This window comes from Papio anubis, chromosome 11, assembly GCF_008728515.1.
Source record: "Papio anubis isolate 15944 chromosome 11, Panubis1.0, whole genome shotgun sequence".
Taxonomy (NCBI): domain Eukaryota; kingdom Metazoa; phylum Chordata; class Mammalia; order Primates; family Cercopithecidae; genus Papio; species Papio anubis.
Window position 1 is genome coordinate 62,753,065 of NC_044986.1, and position 18,555 is coordinate 62,771,619.

The 18,555-nt window shown below is 36.5% G+C and overlaps 1 protein-coding gene across 9 annotated transcripts in view; it reads right to left on the reverse strand.

Moving 5' to 3' along the window:
• CTNNA3 (catenin alpha 3) overlaps positions 1 to 18,555 on the reverse strand; it is a 1,832,183-nt gene that overhangs the window by 666,135 nt on the left and 1,147,493 nt on the right. The window lies entirely within an intron of this gene.

An 18,555-nucleotide genomic window follows, 5' to 3' on the forward strand; every position in this document is an offset into this window, starting at 1 on the left:
TAAAAATTATTTATAACTGTCTGGCACATATAAGAGCTACATGCATGTTAGCAATTATTATCCATAATTATCTTGTTTGAGTAATATCAACAAGATTGTGGAACTGGAGGTCCCAACCCTCAACCCCCAGAAGAAACACCAATCTTAACAAACACCCATGGTCAAAAATACCTTTATGTGAGCTGAGGAATCCAACTAAGATTCCACCGATCCAGCATCATAGTGAAATAACAACCACCACCAAAATCCAAGAACAGATGCATTAAAAAGCACGTGAAAAACAATTTCACTTTACCTATGTCACCGAGTGCCAAGAGAGACCCATAAAAGATGCATTTAGTTTGAATGTAGACTTTATAGTTATTGTTGTTAAATATTCCTTGTTGATTTATTTATTTATTTATTTATTTATTTATTTATTTTATTATCTTTTTAATTTATTTTTTTGAGACAGTCTCGCTCTGTCACCCAGGCCGGAGTGCAGTGGCACAATCTTGGCTCACTGCAGCCTCTGCCTCCTGCATTCCAGTGATTCTCCTGCCTCAGCCTCCTCGGTATTACAGGCGCATGCTACCACACCCAGCTAATTTTTGTATTTTTAGTAGAGACGGTGTTTCACCATGTTGGCCCAGCTGGTCTCAAACTCCTGACCTCAGGTGATCCACCTGCCTCAGCTTCCCAAAGTGCTGGGATTATAGACGTCAGCCGCCACACCTGCCTGTTGATTTATTTTCTAAAAGAGACAGACTTACTCTGTTGCCCAGGCCAGAGGGCAGTAGCAGGATCATGTCTCACTGCAGACTCAAACTCCTGGGCTCAAAAGATCCTCCCACCTTAGCCTCTTGACTAGATGGGACTACAGGACTGCACCACTGTACCGTACTCAGCTATTTTTTTTTTTTTAGAGACGGGGTTTTACTATGTTGCATAGGCTGCTCTTAAACCAGTCTGGCCTCAAGTCATCCTCCTCAAGTCATCCTCGACTTCCCAAAGTGCTGAAATTATAGATGAGAGTCACCACACCCAGCCTCCTTGTTGACTTTTGACTCATTTTTCAAGTGCAGCAAGATATGGTGACTCATAACTACCCCTCATCCTACAATTTCTCTCATGGAGAAAAGTGGGAGCAGCTACCTTCCTTCCTAGGAGACCCACTTCTGTCTCATCCCACCCATAATACTGACGGGATTAGCAAAATGAAATCATCTTGGGGACACTAGGAACAGGGAAAAGGGGTAGGGGCCGTGGCAGCCTATATGTGTATCTCAACAACCGGCCATAAATCCCACTGGCTGGTTCATGGTGGTCTCCACTAGGATCTCTGCCCACAACCCCTGTGGACTCCTCCAACTAACTGATATGTGCTCTCAGGATTCTATGCCCCTCAACTAAAATGGTTAGAGCCCTGCTGTCTACTACATATGGTACCCTATGTTCACCCACAGACAAAACATCTGAGCCTTTGCAAGACAGCATGTGCAAGCTCCCAAAGATGGCAAGCAAATATCAGCAGCTGGCTTGACTCTGCTGGATTGGGAGGAGTCATACTATATTAAACAATTCAGGACACTGTCTTAAGGAAAATAAGTGAGAGTCGCTTAACACCAAGCCTGGCTTTGCACGATCAAGAGAATATACAAAATGTAAATACTTACCCCTTGAAGAGAGAAGAGGAATAGAGTGGGTGCTTCTACATACAAAAAGGTCTGAAAGACCCTGCAAATCTCTAATGGGGCTGACCAGTCAAGGTTTTTCTTTACCAGTGTCAGACACTAAACACTGAAGGAGATGACTCCTTCTTCAAATGTGAAGACACCATCGAACAGCTTCAAGAAACACAAAGAATCAAAGAAACATAACACCACCAAAGGAACAAAATAAAGTTCCAGTGACTAATCCCAAGGAAATAGACAGCTAATAATTGTCTAACAAAGAATTCAAAATAATTGTTTTAAAAAAGCACAGTGAACCACCAGAGAACACAGATAGACACCTAAATAAAATCAAGAAAACAATACATGAACAAAATGAGAAGTTCAACAAAAAGATGGAAACATGAATAAAAAAGAACAAGACAAATTGTGCAGAATACAATTAATGAAATGAAAAAATATAATATTAAGCTTCAATAGCTTAATATAAGGAAGTCAAATTGTTCTTGTTTGTAGACAACATGGTCTTATACATAGAAAACCCTAAAAACGCCACCGAAGACTGTTAGAACAAATAGGAAAATTCAGTAAAGTTTCAGGATTCAAAGTCAACATACAAAAAATCAGTTGAGTATCTATACATTAATGATGAACTACAAATCAATAAAATAATTCTATTTACAATAGCTACATAAAGAACAAAATACTTAGGAATAAATCTAACTGGAAAGATGTAAGATCTGGATACTAAAAACCAGAAATAATTGATGAAAGAAATTTAAGAAGATATAAAGAAATGGAAAGATATCTGTGTTCGATGATTGGAAGAATTAATATTGTTCAAATGTTTGTACTACCCTAAGTGATCTATAAATTCACTGCAATCTTTATCAGAATCCCAATGGCATTTTTTTACAGAAATAGAAAAAAACTGTAAATTATATGGAACCACAAAATACAGCAAATAACCAAAGCAATTTTCAGCAAGAACAAGCCTAGAGGCTTCACACTGCCTGATTTTGAAATTACATCACAGAGGTATAGTAATCAAAACAATATGGTACTGGCATAAAAACAGACACATAGACCAGTGGAATAGATTAGAGACCCCAGAAATAAACCCTTGCATATACACATTTGTTATAAAAGCTCTTTCTTGAGAAAAGCAACAAAGAACTGCAACAAATGACTGAAATTATACTTTTGTTCAGGCTTTCAAATGTTTGCCTTTGAATTCATGATTTCTAGGCAGCATCTGGCAGAAACTGAAATAATGATTATTATTTATTGGCAGTTGACAGTATATTCCACTCAGAGAGGCAAAGACTTAAATGGAAAGATAGCTGTCAACTCTTTAACATCCACAAAGGTTGGTTAATAGGCAAAGGCCATAAACTTAAGTATTCGCTTAAGAGCACAACCATGAATTATTCCTGGAATGTTGACAGGCAGTTTTGCAGTCATGGCTGTAATATTCCCTTCAATTTTTGGCCCATTTCTCCTAGGATGCCCCCATGCTAGAGTTTGCTTTTCTATACCAGAACTCCTATACTTTGGATTACCCATGAAATATTTCTTATTACACAACAATATATTCTGAAAAAATACAGTAACACCATATAAGCCTCTGAAAACTCATTACAGGTGTTTTTCTTTCCTTCTACTTAAAAAAAAAAAATTGGTGGGGATAAGTAGCCTCAAAGTGTCTTAGGAAATGAGTTCCAGTGCTTGCTTCAAGGCCTTCAAAAGAAACTGCACCATAAGCAAAGAAACTGTTCACCACAGTTCCTTCCAGACTTATACTAAGCCAGTCTACATATTAAGTAACCTCTCTGGCCTCCACTTTCCACCAACATAATTCAAATGTCTTCAACATCACCACCAAAAATATTCAATAGCACCTCTATGTGAGACAGAGTAAGTGTACATTCCCTTAGATCACTACGTGACCCAGAACTAAAGTCTTTGGGAAATGTTCACTTCTTATTCAATGATTCATTTGTAGCTAATAACCTGCCAGATTAGAAAAATGACTTGAGATAGTACAAAGTCATTGTTGATATGGTAATAAATAATGAAAACCAAAGTAGACAAAAGAAGCAAATTTAACAACCAGGCTAATACAGTTGCTGAGATAGAACCTCAAATTTGTTTTGAACTCACCTATACTAACAACCTAAAGAGGAACACATTAAGTTACATAATTTATTTAACTGATTAAAGATCTGATATTCAGAAAAATGGTTTTTCATGATAGTAAATTCTTTAAAAATTAAGTATATTGCCTTGGATCCTACATGAAGGTTTTAATACAAAATATTAGTTTAAAGAAAATAAGAACATATACCTTGAAATAATCCAATTCTTTAAATTCAGTCAAATTGTTTTTTCTAGTATCACTCATGTGTGTGTTCAAGGGACCATATATTGCTCTAATATCTTGAAATATACACTTTTATACCCAGACACCACCCATAAAAATCAGCCTTTTAATTTTTAGTCAAAAGCTTTGACTACTAGACTTTTTGAAAATATTATGCCAAAATTGCATAACACATTGATCCATCATTTTTTACCTCAGGGAGTTCCTGTTAAGTAAATAAGGATGTTAAATGATTTGGCGAGAATTGTATTTTAACTTCTTCCCCCCCTTTGCTGTGTAATCTTACAAAACCCACAAAATCTCTCTTGATATCAAACCTAACCAAGTATGATACAGAAATTGTAAAGCTTGTTTTAATAATAAAGTGACACATAAATGTCAAGTAATATTGACATCCTTTCTAATGGAGCTAAGGCCTTGAATTATGAAATAGCAAGCCCTAAATATATGACAGTCAAAAGCATTGTAGACTTAAATGTTGAAAAGTAAGATTCCTGGGATATTTTCTTTATCACGTCTTTTATAGCAAGGGGTAGTAGAAAAGTCTATGTTCTTTGGAGAATTATATAATTATGAATAAATTAAACTCTGATGAAATAATTCTAAAACCAAGAAAATTATTAGTGTTCACATCCTAAAGCATTTTTTTTTTTTTTGGTTCTTTAACTTTGGAGTAGTTACCTAAAATATCTGAATTTCTTCTTCTTTATAATAAAATGAGTCCAATAATGTGTATGTCACAAGACCACTGCAAGAATTAAACATGGTAGCTCCAGGAAAGCACCTGCCAGATCTCAGAAGCATGAGAAGAGGTCATCTTTTCCTCTATAAACTTTTTTACCAAGCACACAACCATAGCATGCCCAGAAGGTATCTATATGTTCAAAAGCAGATTCATTACTTTAATGTACCTTTCAAAGAGCAGAAATTGGAAAATTGAAAAAAAAGGTAGTTTATTTTGTGAGGCATCTAACTCATGTTGCCCTCCATTTGGCAAAAAGTAGAATTTTGGCAGGGCGCGGTGGCTCTGGCTAACACGGTGAAACCTCGTCTGAGGCAGGAAAACGGCGTGAACCCAGGAGGCAGAGCTTGCAATGAGCTGAGATCCGGCCACTGCACTCCAGCCTGGGCGATGGAGCGAGACTCCGTCTCAAAAAAAAAAAAAAAAAAAAAAAGTAGAATTTTATTGTGCTATAAGTACAGTTATTTTATTTCTGCATAAGCATGACAGAGATTAAAGTTACTTTTAAAACAATAAACTATGCAATATCATATTGATACCTTGCTACTTACTAGAAGCAACATTTGACTCTCAAGTTCCCCAAAACCAGTTCATTCTTCCTATGGAGCAATTACCTTATAGCTTCTGGATCTCAATGTAGTTCTGTTTCAGCTCCCTAGACCCAGTTTCTGCACACTGTCTGTTATACTAACCATCTGTAATGGTAGGACTGCTTAGATTGTTTTAAATTATCCTTGTCCCATTCTCCTTGTGTAATCCAAAATGACAAATCTTATTTTATAGAATATTGCTAACAAATGCAGCCTTAGAACAGAAAAAAATAGAAAGTATAGAATGAAAAAATAATGACTATTGGTGTACATATAATAGACTTAGTGACATTTATGCTTAAGTCTAGTTCATTGCTTTTTAACACTGCCTTTCCCAGATCACTGCTCCAACCAGCTTATACACTCCAAGAAACCTGGAGTGAACTGCCAGTCCTAAACTTTTGGTTCAGTGTAGATATGAAGTTAGAATACTCTCCTCTTGAACACAATGCAGAAAACCTCTCTAAATCTAAATTGGGATGTAGGAGACACTAGCATTTTCAGTTACGACACATAAAATGAGAGTCCAGAGACTTTTATTTATAGAACTATAATTTGTAATCTTGATTGTAGTACAAGGAAGAGCATAAATGATTGCTTAGATTTGTATAAGGTCTTTTGGTTGGAAAACTTGTCATGACTGGGTATAGAAGTTCTTAGGACCTACGGGCATGGGTAATTTTCATATTAACCCTCAAGACAAGGTTCTGGGGAGAAATAGTCAGACATTCTCCATTTGGTTAAACATCCTGCCTCAAATGACATTTCATTTCAGCCTCACATTTAAAATGACATTTAAAAATAATGTTATGAGCAAAATATTTTTCAGTACTAACATTACCTTCTGAATTACATAAAAGTATCTTAAGTTTTAAAGCTTTTTAAAAAAAATCTGTTTATGTATTTGAGGTTAATCTAAGTGTGAACCACCCACAAGTCCAGGATATCTTATTTACTTACTTATTAATAATAGTGAGAGCTCATACTAATATTTAGCTCCACAAGCTTGAGTTCACTGTATAAAAACATACTTTAGAAAATGCTGCTAGATTTGCTTAAAAACCTACTGCACTATGTAGATTCTGAAGACAAAAGGCAATATTGAAAAATTACCGTGATACCAACACTAGACACATTCAACAAAAAAGGAAACCACAGACCAATATATCTGACACACATAGATGCAAAAATTTTCAACAAAGTATTACCAAACAAAAACCAACAATACATTAAAAAGACACTCACCATGATCAAGTAGGATTCATCCCAGGGATGCAAGAATCTTTCAACATATGCAAATCAAAAAATGTGATACAGCATTTCAACAGAATCAAGGACAAAAACTCTATGATCCTTTCAATAGATATTGAAAAAGCTCTTGATAAAATTCCATATCCCTTTATAAAAATCTTCAACAAATTTTGCATAGAAGAAATATACCTCAACACAATAAAGGCCATATGTGACAAACCTACAGCAATCATGGTGAATGGGGAAAACTGTAAGCCTTTTCACTAAGATCTGGAACCAGTCTACAATGCCCACTTTTGCCAATTTTATCCAACATAGTACTGGAAGTTCTAGTCACAGCAACTAGGCAAAAGAAAGAAAGAAAGGGCGCACAAATTAAAAAGGAAGAAAGTCAAATTATCCTTCTTTGTATGTAGCATGATTTTATATTTAGAAAGGCGTACTTCACCAAAAAACTCTTAGAATAGATTAATAAATTTAGCAAAGCTGCAGGATACAAAACCAAGACACAAAAATTAATAGTGTGTCTGCAAACTAACAGTGATCAATCTGAAAAAAAATCAAGAAGGCAGTAACATTTACAATAGCTAAAAATATATATTACACATAGGAATAAATTTAATGAAGAAGTGAAAGGTGTTTGCAAATAAAACCATAAAACACTGATGAAATAAGTTGAAGAGGACACAAAAAAATGGAAACATATTCTATGCTCATAGATTTGAAGAATTATTCTCAAAATGTGTCTATTACCTACAGTGATCTACAAATTCAGTAGAATCCTTATCAAATATTAATGATATTCTTCAGGTAATTACAAAAATAAATCCTAAAATGTGTATGGACCCACAAAAGACTGAAGAGTTAAAGCAATCCTCAGTAAAAAATGCAAAGCTTGACATTGTACTACATGGTTTTCAATTGTACTACAAAGCTATAGTAACTAAAACAGCATGGTACTAGCATGAGAAAAGACACATAGAACAATGGAACAGAATAGATAATACAGAAATAAATCTACACTATTACAGCCACTGATTTTTGACATGGGTGCCAAAAGCATACATCAGGGAAAGACAATCCCTTTAATAAACGGTGCTGAGAATATTGGATATTCATATGCAGAAGAATAAAAGTAGATTCCCATCTTTCACCACATACAAAAATCAAATCAAAATGGATTAAAAACATAAACATAAGATCTGAAACTATGAAACTTCTAGAAGACAACATTGGGAAAACATTATAGGACACTGGTCTGGGCAAAGATGTTTTTAGGTAAGCAAAGGTGAAAAAAGCAAAAATAGATCAATGGGATCATATCAAGTTAAAAAAGCTTCTGCATAGCAAACAAAACAATTAACAAAGTAAAGAGACAATCTACAGAATGGCAGAAAATATTTTTAAAACTATCCATTCAACAAGGAATTAATAATGAGAACTTACAAGGAACTAAAACAGTTCAGTAGCAAAAACAAAGAATAAAAATAAAAACAAAAAATCCAATTAAAAAATGGGCAATAATCCCCATGCTAACACCACCACCAGTGTGACTGCATGCACAGTCGCCAGCAGGGGCCCCCCATTCCTGAGTCATGCTGCCTCCACCACTGTGGTGGTGAATGCCCTCATGGAGGCAGGTGCACTGATACCCATTAGCACCCTGCTGCAGCCGATAAGCCTGCACCTGCCATGCTGTGGCTGCCACTGCTGCTGACACATGCGAATGAGGACAGATCCTGCTGTCACCACAGTACGAAATGCTTTGGCTGACACCACCCATCAGAGAGTACTGACTAGAATTCTGGTAATACCTCGGCCCCCCTACTGTAGTAGATTTCTAGCCTCAAGGAGCCAAAGGACACTGTCAGGGCACCATTCCACTCCCCTAGAGTTACAGCACCCAGTACTGGAGCTGAGAGCTAAGTTTTCGCTCCCTAAAATCTTCCAGAAACAAAGCCAGTTGGCAGAATTCACTTCATACCATAATCAAACCCTAAGGGTCATCAAAAAGGATAAAAGAAAAAAAAAATCCAAAGGTCAACAACTTCAATGACCAAAGAAACACTAGTCCACAAAGATGAAAAACAACCAACACAAGAACTCCAACAACTCAAAAAGCCAAAGTGCCTTTTGTCCTAAAAATGACCACATCACCTCTCCAGCAGGGGTTCTGAACTAGGCTGAGATGGTGGAAATGACAGAAATAGAATTCAGAATATGGATAGGAACAAAGATCATTAAGATGCAGGGGTACATTGAAGCCCAATCCAAGGAAGCTAAGAATCAGAATAAAACAATACAGAAACTGACAGACAAAATAGCCAGTATAGAAAAGAATGTAAGCAACCTGATAGAGCTGAAAAGCACACTAAAAGAATTTCATATGCCATCACAAGCATTAATTGCAGAATAGACCAAGTCGAGGAAAGAATCTCAGATATTGAAGACTGGCTTTATGAAATAAGACAGTCAGAAAAGAATAGAGAAAAAATAATGAAAAGGAATTAATAAAACCTAGGAGAAATATGAGATTATGTAAAGAAACAAAATCTATGACTCATTGGTGTCCCTGAAAGAGATGGAAATAATATAAGCAACTTAGAAAACATATTTCAGGATATCATCCATGAGAACTTCTCCAGCATAGCTAGAGAGGCCAACATTAATATTCAGGAAATGTGAAGAATCCCAGTAAGCTACTTCACAAGAAGATCACCCCAAGACATATAATCATCAGATTCTTCAAGGTCGAAATGAAAGAAAAAATGTTAAAGGCTGCTAGAGGGAAAGGCCAGGTAACCTAGAAAGGGAAGCCCATCAGACTTACAGTGGAGCTTTCAGCAGAAACCCTACAAGCCAGAAGAGATTGGGGGCCAATATTCGATATTCTTGTAGAAGGGAAATCTCAACCCAGAGTTTCGTATCCAGCCAAAATAAGCTTCCTAATTGAGGTAGAAATAAGATTCCTTCCATACAAGCAAATACTGATGGAATTTCTTGCCACCAGACCTGCCTTACAAGAGCTCCTGAAGGAAGCACTAAATGTGGAAAGACTGTTACCAGCCACTACAAAAACACACTTAAGTATACAGACCAGTGACACTACAAAGCAACCACACAAACAAGTTTGCATGATAACCACCTAACATCATGATGACAGGATCGAATCCACACATACCAATACTAACCTTAAATGTAAATGGGCTAAATGCCGCAATTAAACACAGAGGGGCAAGCTGAATAAAGAACCAAGACTCAACTCACATGCAATGACACCCATAGGCTCAAAATAAAGGAATGGAGAAAAATTTACCAATCAAATGCAAAACAGAAAAAAGGGAGGTTGCAATCCTAATTTCAGATAAAACAGACTTTAAACCAAAGATCAAAAAAGACAAAGAAAGACACTGTATAACAGTAAAGGGTTAAATTCAACAAGAAGACCTCACTATCCTGAATATATATGCACCCAACACAGGAGCATCCAGATTCATAAAGAAAGTTCCTTGAGACCTTCAGAGTCGTAGACTCCCATGCAATAATAGTGGGAGACTTCAACACCTCACTGACAGTATTAGATCACTGAGGCAAAAAATTAACAAAGATTCTTAGGACCTGAATTCAGCACTGGATCAAATGGACCTGAGAGACATCTGCAGAACTCTCCACCCCAAAGCAAGAGAGAATACATTCTTCTTATCACTACATGGCACATACTCTGAAATAAACCATATAATCAGACATAACACACTCCTCAGCAAATGCAAAATAACTGAAATCATAACAATCACTCTCTCAAACTACAGCACAATCAAATTAGAAATTAAGCCTAAGAAATTCACTTAAAACCATATAATTGCATGCAAATTAATTATATGAATAACCAGCTCCCGAATGGCTTTTGGGTGAATAATGAAATTAAGGCAGAAATCAACAAGTTCTTTGAAACAAATGAGAACAAAGATACCACATACCAGCATCTCTGGGACACAGCTAAAACAGTATTAAGAGGACAATTTATAGCACTGAATGTCCACATCAAAAAGTTAGAAAGATCTCAAGTTAACAACCTAACATCACAACTAAAAGAAGTAGGGAACCAACAGAAAACCAAACACAAAGCTGGCAGAAGAAAAGAAACAAATCAGCCCAAATCAGAGCTGAATTGAAGGAGACTGAGACACCAAAAAGCATTCAAAAGATCAACGAATCCAGGAGTTGGTTTTTTGAATAAATTAATAAATTAGATAGACCTTTAGCTAGACTATTAAAGAAGAAAGGAGAGAACATTCAAATAAACACAATTAAAAATGACAAACAGGATATTACCACTGACCCCACAGAAATACAAATAATCATCAGAAAACACTACGACCACCTCTATGCACATAAACTAGAAAATCTCGAAGATGTGGATAAATTCCTGGACACAGGCACCCTGCCAAGACAGAGCCAGGAAGGAATTGAATCCGTGAACAGACTAATAACGAGCTCTGAAATTGAATCACTAATAAATGGCCCACCAACCAAAGAAAATTCAGGACCAGATGGATTCACAACTTCATTTTACCAGAGGTCCAAAGAAAAGCAGGTATCATTTCTCCTGAAACTATTCCAAAAAGTTGAGGAGAATGGACTCCTTCTAACTCTCTAACTCATTCTATGAGGCTACCATCATCCTGATACCAAAACCAGGCAGAGACAACAACAACAACAACAACAACAAAGAAGAAGAAAGAAAGAAAAGAAACTTCAGGCCAATATCTTTAATGAATTTTGAAGCAGAAATCCTGAACAAAATACCTGCAAACTGAATCCAGCAGCACATCAAAAAGCAAATGCACCACGATCAAGTAGGTTTCATCCCTGGGATGCAATGTTGATTCAACTCAATACATGTGATTTATCACATAAGCAAACTAAAGACAAAAACCACATGATTATCTCAATAGATGCAGAAAAGGCTTTCAATAAAATTCAATATCACTTTTATGTTAAACACTCTCAATAAACTAGGTATTGAGAAAACATACTTCAAAATAATAACAGTCATCTATGACAAACACACAGTCAACATTAAACTGAATGGGCAAAAGTGGGAAGCACTTCCTTGAAAACCAGCACAAGATAAGGATGCTCTGTCTTGCCATTCCTTATCCAACATAGTATTGGAAGTCCTGGCCAGAGCAATCAGGGAAGAGAAATAAATAAAGGACATGCAAACAGGAAGAGGGAAAGTCAAATTATTCCTGTTTGCAGATGACATGATCCTATATCTAGAAAATTCCACAGTATCAGCTCAAAACTTAAGCTGATAAAAAAAAAACTTCAGCAAAGTCTCAGGGTACAAAACTAATGTACAGAAATCACTACCATTCCTATACATCAACAATAGTCAAGTCAAGAGCCAAATCGGAAATGCAATCCCATCCACAATTGCCACAGAAAGAATAAAATATCTGGGAATACAGGTAATCAGGGAGGTGAAAGGTCTCTATAACGAGAATTACAAAACACTGCTCAAAGAAATCAGAGATGACACAAACAAATGGAGAAACATCCCATGCTCATGAATAGGAAGAATCAAAATTCTTAAAATGACCATACTGCCCAAAGCAATTTATAGATTCAATGCTATTCCTATTAAACTACCAGTGACACTCTTCACACAATTATAAAAAACTATTTTAAAATTCATATGGAACAAAAACAGCCCAAATAGCCAAGACAATCCTGTGTAAAAAGAGTAAAGCTGGAGGCATCATGCTACTAGCTTCAAACTTTACTATAGCACTACAGTAAACAAAACAGCACACCAAAATAAAAACAGAGACCAATGGAATAGAATAGAGTATCCAGAAATAAGGCTGCACACCCGCAACCATCTGATCTTCAAAAAAAACTGAAAAAAAACAAGCAATGGGGAAAGGATTCCCTATTCAATAAACGGTGTTGAGATAACTGGCTAGCCATATGCAGAAGGTTGAAACTGGACCCCTTCCTTACATCATATACAAAAATTAATTCAAAATGGATTAAACATTTAAATGTATAACCCCAACCTATAAAATCCCTGGAAGACAACCTAGGCAATACCATGTTGGACACAGGAATGGGCAAAGATTTCATGACAAAGACACTAAAAGCAATTACAACGAGAAAAAATGGACAATTGGGATGTAATTAAACTAAAGAACTTCTGCACAACAGAAGAAACATTCAACAGAGTATAACAGACAACTTACAGAATGGGAGATAAATTCTGCAAACTATACATCTGACAAAGATCTATTATCTTTTTTCTTTTTCTTTTTTTGAGACAATCTCACTGTGTCACCCAGGCTGGATGGCAGTGGTGCGATCTCAGCTCACTGTAACCTCTACCTCTCAGTTTCAAGTGATCCTCCCACCTCAGCCTCCCAAGAAGTTGGGACTACAAGTATGTGCCACCATGTCTGGCTAATTTTTTGTTTGTTTGTTTGTTTGTTTGTTGTTATTTTTAGTAGAGATGAAGTTTCACCATGTTGGCCAGGCTGGTCTCAAACTCCTGACCTCAAGCGATCTGCCCTCCTCGGCCTCCCAAAGTGCTGGGATTACAGTTGTGAGCCATCACACCTAGCCAGAGGTCTATTATCTAGTATCTATAAGAAACTTATATAAGTTTACAAGAAACAAAAAAGCAACCCCATTAAAAAGTGGGTAAGGGACATGAACACTTTTCTAAAGAAGACATACATGTGGCCAAAAAAATATGCAAAAAGCTCAACATCACCTATCATTAGAGAAATACAAATCAAAACCACAATCCGATGCCATCTCGTACCAGTTAGAATGGCTATTACTAAAAAGTTAAAAAGTAACAGATGCTAGCAAGGTTGCAAAGAAAAAGGAACAACTTACACACTGTTAGTGGGAGTGTAAATTATTTCAACCATGTGGAAAACAGCATGGCGAATCCTCAAAGACCTAAATACAAAATACCATTTGACCCAACGATCCTAGTGCTGGGTATATATCCAAAGGAATATAAGTCATTCTATCATAAAGACACATGTATGTGTATGTTCATTGCAGCACTATTCACTATAGCAAAGACAAGGAATCAATGCACATGTCCATCAGTTGGTAGACTGGATAAAGAAAATGTGGTACCTATACACCATAGAATACTCTGCAGCCATAAAAAAGAATGAGATCATGTCCTTTGCAGTAACATAGGTGGAGCTGGAGGCCATTATTCTTAGCAAACTAACATGGAACAGAAAACCAAATACTGCATGTTCTTACTTATAAGTGGGAGCTAAATGAGGAACACAGATGGACACATAGAGGGCAACAACAGACACCAGTGCCTGCTGGAAGGTAGAGGGTGGGAGGAGGAAGAGGATTAGGGAAAATAACTAATAGGTACTAGGCTTAATACCTGGGTGACAAAATAATCTCCAGGAATATACTTCATGTGTATCTTTTGAGTAGCCTCTAGTTTGTGTGTAAAAATACCCATGGGGCTATGGTCTTGGAGCAAACACTTCAGGCCACATGACATGAGCTTACCCTATATAACAAACCCACACGTGTACACTTGAACTTAAAGAAGTTTTTTAAAAAGCCATATAGTAACTATTTTAGGTTAGATGGATGGTCTCTTTCCTTGTTGTATGAAAGCAACTGTAGACAATACGTAAAGGAACTCACATGGCTGTGTTTCAATAACAGTTTATTTAGACATGTTGGGGGAAAAAATGGCCCAAAGACCTGAATAAACATTTCTCAAAAGAAGACATAACTAGTCATCAAGGAAATTCAAATCAAACCACAATGAGATATAATCTCAGGCCAGTTCGAATAGCTGTTATTAAAAGGACAAAAAATAACACTAGCAAGGATGTGGAGAATGCTCGTACACTGTTGGTGGGAATATAAAGTCATACAGCAAATATGGAAAACTGTATGGAGGTTTCTCAAAAAACTAAAAATAGAAGTACCATATGATCCAGCAATCCCAATGCTGGGAATATACCCCCAAACAAAGGAAATCAGTATGTTAAAGAGGTATCTGTACTCCCATGTTTATTGCAGCACTGTTCACAATAGCCAAAATATGGAGTCAACCTAAGTGTTCATTAACAGATGAATAAATAAAAAACATGTGGTATATGTGTATATATATACAGGCACACATACAATGGAATATTATTCAGCCACAAAAAATGAAATCCTGTCTTTTGCAGCCATACAGATTGAACTGGAGGTCATTATGTTAAATGAAATAAGCTGGGCATGGGAAGACAAATATTGCATGTTCTTACTCACTAAAACTGTGGATCTCATGGAGGTAGAATGGTGGTTACCAGAGGCCGGAAAGAGAAGAGGGGGCAGTAAAGAGAAGTTAGTTAATGGGTACAAAAATACAGTTAGATAGAAAAAGTAAGTTCCGCTATTAGATAGTACAATAGGAAAATTATAATTGACAATAATTTATTATATGCTTCAAATAGCTAGAAGTGAAGAATTGTAGAGTCTCCAACACAAAAAAAGATAAATATTTGAGGTGATGGATATTCCAATTACCCTGATTTGATTATTACACATTGTTTATGTATCCAAATATCATATGTATCCCCAAAATATATATAACTATGATATACCAATTAATAAACATGCAAATGAAGAAAAAATAACTGATAGTAAAAAGTATGGTAGGACTTTATGGTAAAAGTCTGCAAGAGGAGCTTCGCAGTGATTCTCTTTTCTACAATTAGGTTTACTTTTCAATTTAAGGGGGAAAAAATCTAGGAATGTAGCTTCTGGCCCCTGCCCTCTCCTCATTTCTCACAATGCCGCTGAAACTATTATTTTGTTAAGATGACTGCTTACTTCCTAATTTCCAAATTGTCAGTACTCATCCCTCTGGACCTCAGTGGAGTATCTGGCTTAGATGATCACCGTGCTGAAATGCTCCCATTTGCTAGGCTTCCAGCAAGTCACACTTCCCTGACTTTCCTCTTACTTTGCTCATTGTTCTTTTTGGGGTCCCTCTGCCTTTTCTTTCCCAGATGTGTTTTCTTAAGGTTATGCCTTTGATTCTTTTATTTTTATTTTGCTCTTAGCAATCTCATCCCACATTTATGGTTCTAATTATCACATCTATATGAATGGCTACCATAATCTAGTGATGACATCTCAAGTTCCTGTAGTTTTATTTTCTGTTATCTCAACGTGGATCTTCTGGTAGTAACTTAAATATATTCATTTCTGTCCTAAAGTGTCCCTTCATTTTGTTTCCAATTTCTTCTAATAGAACCACTGTCTTCCCAGGTACTGGACTGTAAACCTCAAATTCATTCCCTTTCGCCTCCATTATCACAATCATCTAATTTGTTTTCAATTTCTGATCAATTTATATTATCCATTTGCAATTTGTCCCATCTTAAAAATTTTTATTCTTACATCTCTTATTCAGGCCCTGACTTCTGCATGTAATATTTAATTATCTTTTAGCAGGTCATGCCTCTCCCTTTTGCAATTCAGTTGACACAGAATTTTCAAATCAATCTTCCAAAAGCACAGCTGTGATGATGTCACTGTCCTACTCAAAACCTGTAGTGACTAAACCAAATCTATGAAACCGATCTTAAACCACTTCACTTGGCACTAAGGGCTACAACTTATCTTTCCACAGACCTTGCTCTCCCACTGGTTCTTAAATGGGGCAACACCACTTTACTAGGAGGTTTATGGAAATGTGTGAAGGCACTTTTGGTTATTAGAAAGACTGGACTAGGGGAGGTGCCGATTCTGAGCTTTCGGCCCTCCCCAGAAAAGGCTGAGCCCCACCACTGTGACTGTATCACACAACAAAGAATTATTCCACCCAAAATCCAAGCAAGCCTCCTGTAAAGAAACAACATGGCTTAGACAGACTTGACTGCTTACTTTTTTCAATTCCTATTATATGTTTTTCCATCTCTTCTGCCTAGAATGCCCTTTTCATATTTTCCCAAATGTGCAAATCTTGCTTCTCCTTTAAGGCTCATGGAAAATGACACTTTTCTGTGGGCTCTCCCTGTATCCCCTGACATGAATCCAATTCTCAGGCCATTTCCACCGATTCCTCTCAAACACCACTTCCTTTCTATCTGGATAATAAATTTCCCTTTTGATTATAAACTTGATGTCACCAAGGCTCTATCTGTATTTTCCTCCATGACTAGAAGAACATTGTACAGGCCAGCACAGATCCTTTATGTTAATGTGTTTAATATCGCAGCACACACCATGATTATAAACGAGGCTGTAAACACTTTGGTTTGTAATTCATTCTGAGATTCTTGCCTTGGCCTGCATCTGAGTCATTATCTAATTTTTTACCCCATTTCCCCACTTGAGTTTGATGGCCATGACTTCTCCTCCACAAATTCTGTTTCTTCTGCCAGGACACACCACCTCCGATTTTCCTTCTAATAAAACTTAGACCTTAAAATTCTTATTTCTCAGAACTGCTCTGTTGAGTACCCCCTAAATCCCCACTCCCTGCCCCTGGCTCACTCTAGCTTCATGGATGCTCCCAGTAGGTGGTCCGTAAGTATTTGTTGAATGAAGAGATCCTTGGAGTGAGTGGAAGAAAGTGGCTGTGTAATTGGAACAAGATACAGAGCAATGATAGGATAAAGGCACAGACATTTCCAGTCTTAGTAGCTGTGCTCACAGCTGCACCCAAGCACTGTCTCCCCACATAGATACCACACCATCACTGCAAAGAAACTGGTACTAAACTTACATCTGAAATCACCCTAGTCAGTCTTGAGGATATACCACTCAATTATTATAAACATTTAATAAACAAAATCACCTCATTTAAGTCTTTTTTACATTATGACACTACTGTTGGTTTCCAAAATTTTAAGAGCATTTGTGCCATTCCCTGAAGTGAAAAGAAATAAATTAGGCATAAATTATAAAAGGCCTGATATGGCTCTTACATGATTCTTAAAGAATATGGTCATTTTACATTGAATATTTGGGTCCTATATTGTTTAGCTGCAAACAAAACATCCATCATCATCATCAACAGTAGATGAAAGAAAATATATTTGCTTCCCCAAAGCTTGATACTTAGAAAATTATGTGCTTTCAGTTCACAGATATGAGAGCTCCTCTATCAGAAAAACAAATAAAAATCCCATACAAATAAGTACATGGTTTTCCATTTGAAAGAAACAGTCTAATGCCCTTACTGAAGTGTGTACTAAATACATCATAACTTAATCAGAACAAGTCGCTGTTTTTGCAAAATAGTCCTGTCTATGCAGAGAGAGATAATGCCAGTCACTTCACATGACTTGTACTTCAACAGACAAAGTGTCGTACTGGGACTTTTTATCACTTTGATTAGAAATTGAGAGTTTCTACACTCCCAGAAAATGAAGAAGGAAGGGGAATAGTAATGCCTTCCAGCATTTACCTGCCAATGAATATAATCCTAAAAAGGTCATTGAGGTATAATCATTTACTCAGCAAAAATGTACTGAATACATACTATGTATCAAGCATTATTCTTAGGATATATCAGCAGAACAAAAATTCCTATCCTCATGGAGTTTATAGCTTTCCATGTTAAAATATGAATACAAGTGACCTCCAGTGCATGCCCTAACCCAAATACTTTGTTCTTTTTATATTTCACATGCTTCTCTAGGACAATCTTGTCTTTCTTCCCTACTTATCAACACACCCAATATATATCTCTTTTAGAGATTATAGATTTTCAGTAACAACTTATAAAAATATTATCTCTTTGTACCCAACCACATCACTGAAAATAAATTAGGTACCTCTGGAAGCTGTTTTAGCCCTATCAGGTCATTGGATACTACTTGGTGAGAGCAACAGAGATATAACAAAGCAGTACTAGATACTGACTCAAACTAGACA